This window comes from Misgurnus anguillicaudatus, chromosome 19 (genome assembly GCF_027580225.2).
Source record: "Misgurnus anguillicaudatus chromosome 19, ASM2758022v2, whole genome shotgun sequence".
Lineage (NCBI taxonomy): Eukaryota > Metazoa > Chordata > Actinopteri > Cypriniformes > Cobitidae > Misgurnus > Misgurnus anguillicaudatus.
In genome coordinates this window covers 50,871,892-50,884,487 of record NC_073355.2, presented here as the reverse complement: position 1 = coordinate 50,884,487, position 12,596 = coordinate 50,871,892, and the positions used below count along the sequence as shown (strand labels likewise).

General features: G+C 34.7%; 1 protein-coding gene across 1 annotated transcript in view; it reads left to right on the top strand.

The window, feature by feature from the left end:
• Positions 1–12,596, top strand: part of LOC129422851 (uncharacterized) — a 469,570-nt gene that overhangs the window by 47,055 nt on the left and 409,919 nt on the right. The gene's annotated exons all lie outside the window — the stretch shown is intronic.

Here is a 12,596-nt window from a genome sequence, read left to right as displayed (position 1 = left end):
AGTAAATGAACATATTAAAATGTGATGCAACTGGACTTAATGAAGTGAATGTGTAAATACATGAAAAACATGTGGCTAATGTAAAATAAAGTTACCATCCATATTTACTGCATTTTTTTTTTTAAATAGCAGACTAATGTTTTTCTGAACGTGTTACACATATATTACATTTAAATTATTTTTTCAATGAATAAAATCATGTACAAGTCACTCAGAATTGTTTGCAAAAGTGTTTGTTTTATTTTATTATTTTTAGTCTTTGTAAGGAAACTATATCAGCTCATTAGAACTGATCTGCATGCAGTCAAATCTGCAAAATCCAGGATGGAAGGTTTTTGAATAAATGCCCTGGAGTTCATCTCGCTTTCCCTTCCCAGCATAACCTGATGGATACACAAGAAGCACAATAAGAACTAGGGTTTATAGTTGACAGTGAACATTTACAAACATTACGAACAATTTCTCAGCTCTGTAGGTCCATGCCATGCAAGTGAATGGTGTCCAGAACTTTTAAACTCCAAGGGATGATATAAGTAAATTAGATTTTTAGTTTTCCTTTAGACTAACAACTTTTATTCATCACCAATTTACACAAAAAGTACCAGGTGTGCAGCAAACACGTGGAGAATGAGTACATCTTCCAGAAGAGCTGTTTGTAGTGAGATGACTTTTTTCCAGCATGTAACACCTGAGGTGAAAAAAAATTCACATAACATTTAACATTATCAATGATGTTCTTGTTATGCATTTTATTTTTTAATGTCAATATTTACTTTCTAGCCATAAGAAGTGTGCCTGATTCTTGAACTTGTCATCCCCAACTATGTCCCTGAACCTTGAGCAAGCCAATGACAGGGTCGTGTAGGCAGCATCTTCTTCTTGAAGAACAACTTCAAGCAGTATGTTCTTCAGCAACGCTCCTGATAACTGAAAAGTTAGCACAGGCCGTTACATTTTTTTTAAAAAGCACATGATATAACATTCAACTACCTTGAAGATGAAGCATGATGGACAGTCATCATCTTTTAACAGCTCATCCTTAAAGAAAAATATAAGTGGATTAAAATTGTTCTATGATACACATTTTAAATCATCATTGCAATTGATTATGCAAAACAGAGGGCACAACTGGGGTTTGGTCTGCTGAAATGAATTATAGTTACATAATTTGAAACCCAGCAAAGTATATGTATTTTGTTTTATAGCAAAGTTCTTACTTTCATATGCAAGTTCAGTTTTTTTTCTTCCCCTAGGTTTCAGGGAATGCAGAGCATTCTTCTTCTTCTTCTGAAAGAGAATTGGAATAAAAACGTGATAAAATTATCCATACATTTTTTATTTGACAAAAATATCAGCAAAATATAAAAAGCTGACAATACCAGCTACAACAGCTCATTTTCTCTTTCTCCCATGTCTTCCACAATTTGATTGTCATGCAACAAAAACAAATAAAGTAAGAAATAGAACAAGTTCAATATCAAAATTAATTAAATGCAAGGATGCATTACATTGATTACAAATTACAGTAAAGACTTTTGTAAATATAGAAACAATCGAATGAATGGTCCAATTTTAAATTATTCACCAATGAATTCACCAATGAATATAACAACATTTCAAAATTTTGCCAACCCCTAATAGTATTAAGAACAGCTATTAAAGGAGTTTGATAGAGCAAGTAGTGTTTACACTTGCTGATTTTCATCATCACTGAAACACTCTTTTCACTCAAAGTGTCTGCAGTATATATTTTTACTGAAATAGTGTTATGAGCGAGTCACTAAATCATTCCGTTCCATGTCTTCCCAAAACAGTTTACAGACTGAACAAGATTTCTTCACTTCTTTAAGAGTTTCTTAAAACACCACGTTAAAAGTACAGCTAATTTTTTCACACTTACTTAATTTTCAAGCAAGATGGCACACCACCATTTTCCTATGTTCTTCATGTTTAGCTGTGTACATAAAGTAATGAATTAGTACAATTTTCAATTATATTAAAATGCATATAGCTACAAAAATAAATACTTACTTCAGTGAAGTCAAACTTCTGTCCCAGAATAACATACAGTGCATACTATAATATGGAAAGACACACCAAAAAAGTTAAATGGTAACAGCAATTGATTACACCTCGATGTTCCTCATTTACAGTACGTACTTGCCATCAAGACAAACACTCCACAGTTATTTGACAGCCTTTGTCCTGCATTGTCCTAGCAATGAAATCAAACACACCATAAATTATTAATTGATGTGATAAACACACAACAACTTGTAAATTAAGAACTTTATACATTACAGCAGAAGCTGTGATCATAGTCATGTGGAACATCAAAAAATATCCTTTACTGATAAGTGAATCTAAAACACAATAACATGCGTTTCACATTTATTTCACTGATGGTTATGAGTAATACATTTTATAAAATAATTATGATATGAAAACAAATATTTCAATTACATTACATTACATTACATAACATTATGGATTACGCAGAAAAAAAGCATAACTACAATGAAAACTTTTAAAAATTAAAAGTTTTAAAAGAATTGCATGCATTGTACAATTAAATTAGGAGTTGCAACGTTATTGTAATATCAAATCCATTTATAAAACGTTTAAGACATTTACAATTTGAAAATCAATGCAGACCTAAAACGTACAAAAATTACACAACCACAATACCTTATTATTATGGTCTTCAGAATCCATAATCTGGAGAGCAAATTGTAGAAATGGAATGCAGAAAAGATTTTGTCATCCACGTTACAGATTTTGTAATTTGTGTGCTAATAAAAAAACTACAGAAATGTATCTGGATACACTTTACCCTTATCTTTTTTAATACATCAAGACTAAAAACAGCGTACAAACGCCATTATAAAATGGTCTTCTTCAGAAATTATAATGCTTTTTTACAAAACTAAAAACTGTAAAGCAAGCTTACACCTTCATTTCAACGACACGCTAACATGTGAAAGCGGGTTTCTTCTTTGTTTTCTTATCGATCGCAACAAAACTTACACATTAGCGCCACCAACTGTGGAGCATAAACCAATAGCTGCTACAGGTGATATAAATAAACCAATCAAAATCCTCTGGAAGTTTGTACAGCCCACTTGCGGGTAAAGCTCCACCCACTTGCTGCTAACCCACCCATTTGCAGCTGGCTCCGACCTCCGTTTATACCCATCTCGATGAATGTGGGAGATGTGGGCCACATCTGGGCCAGATGTCAATTGCTATCTGGGGCGGTACATTTAAACGCTTTATAAAACGGCACCACGCGTCACAAAAGTGGCAAAGCATTTTGCGACGCCACGTGGAAATGTAAAGTTAGCTAGATTTCTGTGTAAGCTCAAATGACGAACAAATGCAGTAAGTTAATTGAAGTTGTGGTGAAAATACAGTGCTTGCACGAGTACGTAAATAATTTTTATGGCAAGCTAAAAATGTAACGTTATGGCACTGAACTTTTCTTGCTCCTAGTAGTGATAGTAAATTTACTTGCTTATATGGAAGTCTCGATAAGGGTATAAGCATTTGGTGAAGGATCCGCGATTCCAAGATGGAAACTCCGGCAGAAGCCACGGGTGGGAAAAATATATCAACGTTAACGGCTGTAAAAACGTCTCCGTCAAAGCTCTCACAGAAACGTTATCGCTGAATTCCTCTCAGGCAAAAAGTGAAATATCAACACAAAGACGAAAACAAAATAAATAACGTTACAGCAAGCAGTGTGTAAAGAAAGATACATTTGAGTAATAGTCTGTTATTAACGTCTGTAAAAACGTCTCCGTCGGAGCTCTCACTGAAACCTTTTCGCTGAATTCCTCTCAGGCAAAACGTGAAAGAAATCAACACAAAGACGAAAACGAAATAAATACAACCACAAGACAAAGTCGTGTGTAAAGAAACGTTAATTTGATAATTAATGGAGCTTTTCTGTCACTAACGACGAGTCAGAAATTCAAGTGTTGCTTCTTTCGCGCTATTTTCCCACAGATTGAACTTTCTAGACTGGGTTGGGTAAACCCCGCCCACTCCGCCGGCGCTTTGATTTCGCCCTGCAGCTCAGAAACAGCTCTGGAAACTTGCACGTTTATCTCTCCTGCAGCTGCTTCCGAAGAAAAAAATTAAAGATTTTTGTAAATATATATAAAAAGATGTTATTAATATTGAGATATATATGCTCAAAAATAAAAACAGAAAGCTGCAGCCTCCGGAGGTCGCATATGCAGGCTCCATACGTCATCAAGCCTGCTTTATTTCAGTTAACTGAGCATTACATTCGCAAGTCATATTACAACAATTTATGATTAACTAAATATAATAGTGTAAAACTTTATAATTGTTAATATTCTGTAATAAGTCAGTCTTTATGACGTATGCAGTCTACAAATGCGACCTCCTAAGGATGCAGCCCCCTGTTTGAGAAACGGCCAGCATTTCACTTCCACGAGAAATCTCGTGACATATTTAATCTCGCGAGATATCGTCGCATGAGATCTCGCCACAACCCTAGAATATACTATTGCAATTTATAACCAATGGTCATGCTTAATTTCAAATCTGAGGATTATATCTTCAAAAATTATGCTTTTATGAACCCTATATTGTTAGACCATGTCAGGGAAGACTTTGGAGAAGTTTAAGATAAAGCTTATCAAATATTTTATTGCCCTGTTAACACCCATTTTTACACCCAAACACCCATTTACATTCACAAAAAATATATATATATTCTTGGAAACTTATGGGAATTCTTTAAAAATTATATATTGTATGGAATAGAAAGCTCCTGCAGCAGGTACAGCAGAGTACAAGTTACATGACACATTTTAATTTTTTAATATTACACTTTTACTTAAAGCTCACCATCGAGTATTTATATATCATATTCCGGTAATGAATTCTGAACAAAAATAATCGGGGGCCATCCATGTGAAAGGGGTACAAAGAAAGATATGAAAAAAAGGAAAATTACAGTAGTTTACTTTACTATTTACAGTACCATAGTGGCTATATTGTGATTTTTTACAGTAATGATTTGATTACTGTGATTTCCACTGTAATGCTTGGACTACTGTGATTTTTACAGTCTGACTGTAAACTTTAAAATGTTTTACTGTGAAAATCTTATACAGTAATGTAACTGTGAAATCTACAGTAAATAACTGTAGATTTCACAGCCATTTTTTACAGTGTATCATATTTCCTGTAAATGTGTGTACTGTAAGTGAATCAGCCTCATATCCCACCCTGTACACACACGCGCACATTTTAAATCATAAAAGGTGCAGATCGTCACATAAAAATCTAACCGCAACTGGCATCCAATTATTCGTTCGTAAGCTATATAATAGCCCATCCAATAAACACAAGCCATTGGTGTAATCTTCCAGCATTATAATCATCCAGCATTAAAGGGACACAAGGCAGCATTTTTATGTTTATAAATCATCTTCGTAAGTCTGTATATGGTTAAATGACTCATTTCAGGACGAATGAAGACACTCTCGCCCGCCCCTATCGCCTGTAGGAAGAATACCCCACTTCCAAGTTCGCTGTATCCGACCCACCGTCCTTCAGTCTCGCAAAGTCTCAGATACCGCGAGCAGTAGGATCACTTTACGGCAAACAACACAGATAGATAGATAGGATAGATAGATAGATAGATAGATAGGATAGATAGATAGATAGATAGGATAGATAGACAGACAGACATAACTGGATTGGAAATAGCTGGTTCCTCTGCTCAGATGGGTTGACAGCTGATAACATGGGTTGCGAGGGGGGAGGGACAACAGTTTGTTTTTAGGACAGTGTGTTTGAAAGCATTTACTCCCAGACACTAGGGGGAGAAATAATACTCAGACTTGCCTGGTGTCCCTTTAAACACTAGGGGTGTAATGATACACCAATGGCACCGGTTTAGATCGGTTTACGGCAGTGTTAATTTTGGCAGCAAATTCTGATTTAGTCTTAGTCTTTTGAATAACACACCATTTAGTTTTAGTCTTATTTTAGTCATCTGAAATCTTTTAGTCTTAGTCTAGTTTTAGTCGACGAAATATCATAAGAGTTTTAGTCTTAGTCTAGTCTAAAGTTTTTTAGTCTGTTATGGAATGGTATTAAGGTTTGCAGTGCCGCTGCTGGCCATTTTGGTGCCCTAAGCATAATTCCTTTATAATGCCCCCCGACCCTGAGAATAAAAACTTTGTTTTTGCCAGTTTAATTTTTTATTACCAAACATATAACTTAAAAGCAGAAAGTAACATCTCCACAGCTTTAGCCAACACACACTACACATTTGAAAGTGCAAACTTTTATAGAATAGCAAAATAGAGAAAAATTACCAAACTTAAATTATCAAAATAATCCAGACATGTTTTTCCCAAGTACAATGTCACTTTAAATAAATTACATTACATAAACATCAATAAGTAAACAAGAATACTCAGTATTCTTAAATAAAACAAAGATTCAGATAACTAAGTGTCACAGTAATGTTTGCTTCATATCATATATAATGACGTTTTATATTCATATATATTTAACAGTCAGGAATTGTTAGCCTACCATGTGCACTGACTGCTACTTTTACTGAGAAAGTATTAACCACCGTCACGTCAAAATAAACCACAAAATAAACTTCTGCTCAATATCTAAAGAAACATAGTAAAGAAAGTAACAGCAGCGTCAGTTATTTGTAAACTGCATATAATGCATAGGTAATGTTTTACAGTAAAATCTCAATTTAGCTTGCACTGAAGTTATAAATTATAACGACATAGTTTGCTAACATTAATGTCAGCACAGCAAGTTCGAGGTGCATTACTATTAGCAGCAGCCCGCAGTTTCTTCTTTTTTTCCGATCCTGACTCCTACTTATTTTTCGGGCCATTTCCAAAAGTTGCCTACTGTCTGGCCGTTTCTCAATCCGAAGGCTGCAGCCTGCGCGAGGTCGCATATGCAGGCAGCAGGCTGCATACGTCATCAAGCCTGGTTTATTTCAGTTAACTAAACATTACATTAGCAATTCATGAGCATATTACAAAAATTTACGATTAACTAAGAATAATAGTCAACTTTATAATCTTTAATATTACGAAATAAGAACGTTTTGATGACGTATGCAGCCTAGAAATGCAACCTCTGGAGGCTGCAGCCTTCGGATTGAGAAACGCCCTCTGTCTATTATTTTTGGTGCCCCCTTAGCAGATGGTGCCCTACGCACAGCGCGTGATGCGCGTTATGGGAGCGGCGGGGCTGCTCCTGGAAAAACACTGAATTTGTTTGCCACAAACAAAAAAAACAAAAAAACGCTAAAATAAGAGACCAGCCGTTCTTCCGTTTTTGGTTTCTGAATCTAAAAACGAAAAACGACTAAACGAAATTCAAATAACGGTTCGATTTTGGTTTTTGGAAATTCCTTTTTTCATTTCTCTGTTTGAAGATCTACATTAAAAGAAAGACAGGTTGGCCACGTGACGCGGAAGTTATAGTAAATACAGCCTATCAAAATAAAAGCCGGTCATGCAGCACTAACGTAACACCAGAGTAACGTTAGAAGAAAAAATCAATAAATAAATAGGCTTTGTTGTTACTGTTAGCGCAGAGTTGTTACTGTTAGCGCTATATTATATAATTAAATTAATATTTAATGTGGTTTCCACCAAACTGTTCCCCCTTTCTACCAGCGGGTGGCATTGTTTGAACGACTGACTGTATTGTGTTTTAGTTTAGTTTAGTTTAGTTTATTAAGATCCCCATTAGCCACTGTGACAACAGTTGCTATTCTTCCTGGGGTCTCCTCAAAATTCATAACATGTTTCACTTATATTTTTACACCATTCACACAATAACAATATACAAGACATAGCAGCTCAATGTCAAAGAAAAGAAAAACTCAAAAACAGCTCATTTTCTGGTATTATTCTATACTCCAATACACATTCTATATTCACAAACAAAACTAAGTCATTGAATTCAACATAAATCTTCATAAAAATCAGAGTATACAACTATCAATAATCACTGTGTGAACAAGAAAAGTTTTAACTTCTTTTGAAAGCGTTTTTTATTATTTTCCAGCACCAAAAATCCTGGTAATGAGTTCCATGCCACCATAGCTTGATAAAACACTGACCGCTGCGCTGTATTTGGTTTGTTCGACATCAAGGCAACACAGATCGCATCTCACCTGTTTGTCTAGTGCAATAATTATGTGTATCTGAAAAAAAAATATAAATTGTTTCTGGAGTTTAGGATACAATAATATTTCTCATAAATGTTACTAAAAAATACTTAAGTCTAATTTTTACAGTTAACCAAGCCAACCTATCATGCATAACAATCACACTGGTTCTATGGACAGCCCAAAACAATTCGAGCTGCTTTATTTTGAGCAACCTGAAGTCTGTGTAGATTGTTTTCACTTGTATTTGACCAAACAACTGAGGCATAATCCAAATGAGAAAACACTAATGACTTAACCAGTTGTTTTGTTGTCAAACAAGGAATGAACTTCCTACATAATAGCCATGCTTCTACCCATTTTCTGTAAAATTTGGTTTATTTGACTATTCCAAGACAACTTGCTATCAACAATTATGCCTAATAATTTAGCTTCTTCTACTTGTTCAATCAAAGTATCTCCAGATAACAAGTTTAATGTGGGTGTCATGTTTAAAAAATGTTTTGACCCAACTACCATTTTGTCTTTTTTATAGTGATGAGATGACTAATCTATTAGCACTAATCCATTGTGTAACTAAGGTCATTTCTTTATTTAAGATGTTATTAAGTTGATCTACTGTTCTTGCAGATGCATATAATGTGATGTCATCTGCATATATTGCCATTGTGGCATGTTCCAACATAAGGGGAAAATCATTTGTAAAGATAGAAAATAAAAGAGGCCCTAAACAACTACCTTGGGGCACTCCACACCTCATCTCTTCAACCTCAGAGTAACTACCATTAAAATACACAGTATACACTGTAAAAAAATTCCGTAGAAATTTGCAGCTGGGTTGCCGGTAACTTACCGTAGATTTAAATTTATATCATTACTGGCAACATTTTGTTCAAAGTTAAATGAACATTAAACATTTACAAGTCTTTGTCTCTACAGAATAAAACTAGAAAAGCAGCATCAAGCAAAACATTCTGGGAAACAAAATCTGAAGCAAAAAACAGAAAAAGTTTGATGGTGATTTCTGGTTCCCAGAATGCTTTGCATGAGGCTGTTATTGTATAGTTTTATTCTGTAAAGATAAAGACTTGTTAATATCTTAAATTTATTCAACCCTGAACAAACCCCTGCCAGCAAATAACACAAATCCAAATCTACGGTAAATTACCGGCAACCCAGCTGCAATACCATTGTAATTTCTACGGATTTTTTTACAGTGTACTCTCGGTTACTGAGATAACTCTCCATCCATTTAATAGGAGCTGCTTCAAATCCATAACAACATAATTTTTTGATTAATATACTATGATCTAAAACATCAAATGCAGCACTTAAATCCAACTACCAACCTAATTTTTCTTATCAATTTCCGTTAACTGATCAGTTTCCGATCAGTAATCCGAGTCAGTGCTGTAGTCGTGGAGTGACCCATTTTATATGCATGCTGATAAATTGTATTTAACCCATTTAATGCAAAATAATCCTGTATTTAATCGTACACTACTTTTAAATTGAACAGCTTGAAATTCCCTGAGTAGAATAGTAGGAGTGAGAATATGTGGGGGTGCAGATGGACAATGATGTGGAATTGAAAACGGGGGTGGGGGGTATTTTGTCATATTTCAGACATCTGTATGAAATAAATGGTTGTTTGTATTATCTTGTCCATTAGACTTTCCTCTTTCACATCTGCATACACGCATCGCCCAAACATTAATTCAAATTGTATAATGTGAGGAAGCTTATACTAGACAGATAAAATGTTTATATAGAAGCAATTATAAAAAACAGAATTAAGCCTTAGGGCTTCACAGTTAATGTTCTGCAGCCATAGATTGCAAATGCAATGTCATTGAAAGCATGTATGTGATATGTTGAAAAAATGTTTAAGACTTGGATCATCTTTACTTGCGTAACATAATGGGGGTGTTGTATGTTATACACACTGGAATGTGTATAGAGGAGAAAGATTCACACACTATATAGCACACTGGTAAATTATTATTTTGGCCAGATGGCCTACTGCATTAGGACATTTCTGATGTTTATTTGATCTGAGCTGCTAAGAAGCTGATGCAGTGTTAGAATCAGGTTAAAAAAGAAGGGCATGCAGGTTTAACTCTGGGCTGGGGGTGAATGCCGATAATGATAACTAGTTGCAAATAAAATCGAAAATGAAATCAAAATGAACAACAATAAATACATCTTTATCAGAAATCTTGATTTAAAACACAGTTACCAAAGACACAATACAGTCAGTCGTTTAAATACTGCCACCTGCTGGTAGAAAGGGGGAACAGTTTGGTGGAAACCACATTAAATATTAATTTAATTATATAATATAGCGCTAACAGTAACAACTCTGCGCTTACAGTAACCACTAAGCCTATTTATTTATTGATTTTTTCTTCTAACGTTACTCTGGTGTTACGTTAGTGCTGCATATTATTATGACCGGCTTTTATTTTGATAGGCCGCATCCACTACAACCTCCGCGTCACGTGGCCAACCTGTCTTTCTTTTGATGTGGATCTTCAAACGGAGAGGTGGGGGGGGGAATTTCCAAAAACCAAAATCGAACTGTTATTTGAATTTGGTTTAGTCGTTTTTCGTTTTTAGATTTAGAAACCAAAAACGGAAGAACGGCTCTTATTTTAGCGGTTTTTGTTTTTTTTGTTTGAAACGACAAACGAAAAACGTGTGGTTTCTCGTTATTTTGTTTTTTGGTTTAAACGAAAAAACAAACTATCAAAACGTACACGGACCCTCTCCAGTGTGAATTCTTGCGTGGTCCTGAAGTTTACCAGGGCTCCAGACTAACTTTTTTCACTTGGATCACAGTGGCCCCCAACTGAAAATTTTAGGGGCACAACCAGAAAATTTAGGGGCGCACAACTTAAATCAACATGCTAACCAAATCTACTAATTTCCACTGTATTACTATTAAATACTTTAATAATAGATGCAGAAATTACAAATATGATGTTTCAAATTCAGTGTCACATTTTATTCTGCACTTTTGAAGATGCAACAACAAGGTAAACTGACAGCACCATCACTGCCATGACAGTACAAATAGTAAACAAAATACCATACATTCAGAATAAAAAAGTGCTTAGTAACCTTTCGGTCATTTCACAGCTCAATACTTAAATGTATGTAACTCTGCATCATCATCCGATGGTGACACTGTAGACCAGGGGTCTCCAACCTTTTTTCATTGAAGAGCTACTTTCTAAAAAATAAAAGTGGTCGAGAGCTACTTGTGTCCGTAATACCTAAATCTCTTAGATAATGTATCATACCTCTCAAATTCAGTTTGAGTTTTTGTGTACACGTGTATCAGAAGAATTTATTTTAATAGAAAACACTTAGCATATTATACAGTTCTTTACACATATTAATGAAATGAACACTGTAACAGTATTTAAATAAGTAGGTTCATTATAGCTGCAACTTTAACAACAAGTTAAAATATTTAAATGGGTGACTGAGTTTAACTGGAAAGATTTGAATGCATGTTTGTTTTTTGTAAACAAAGAACTGTAATACTCAACTTCATAACTATCAAAATATTAAATAGCTACATTTGGGATTTTTAAAATGAATATAAAATCCAAATGCGTTAAATTTATTATTTATTATTTATTTATTTGACATTTATTAGAGGATCAACCCCATGAGATGCAACATCTCGTTTTCATGGGGGTCCTCAGGATCATGAACAAACAACAAGTACAAGCGAAGTATACTTGACAGTAAATACAATTATAATAGATTCAAAGTAAAAAAAAAAAAAAAAAAAATAGAATACAAAACACACACACACACACACACACACATACACACACACACGCGCTCTCAATATCCCCACCCCCATGCCCATCACATGGAATATGTCTCCAAACAGCCAAAGAAACATTTTACATAACACAATAATCCCAGATATTCCTAAGAAGTTCCCATCGCTATAAATGTGCATACATACACAGATACATAACATGACACATATCAATGCTAAATCTAAGAAACTAGAAACATTGACAGGAATTCTGGAAGTATGTTAACAAAGCAGTGCGGAACCGAGAAAGAGACGTAAGCGAGCGAATGAATTCAGGAATTGTGTTCCAATCATGAGGAGCTCTAACACAGAATGCATATTTACCAATTTCTCTCTTAATTCTAGGGACAATAAAAAAGAGCTGTTCATTATGACGAAGGTCATATTGTGAACTGTAAGGCACTAAATATTGCGATAAATAATATGGATATTGAAAGTAGATACATTTAAAAATGAACTGAAACCAATGACATTGTCTTCTGGCTGAGGGTGCAAGCCAGGACAACTGTTCATACATCACACAGTGATGTGTCCTATAGGGGCAACGAAGCA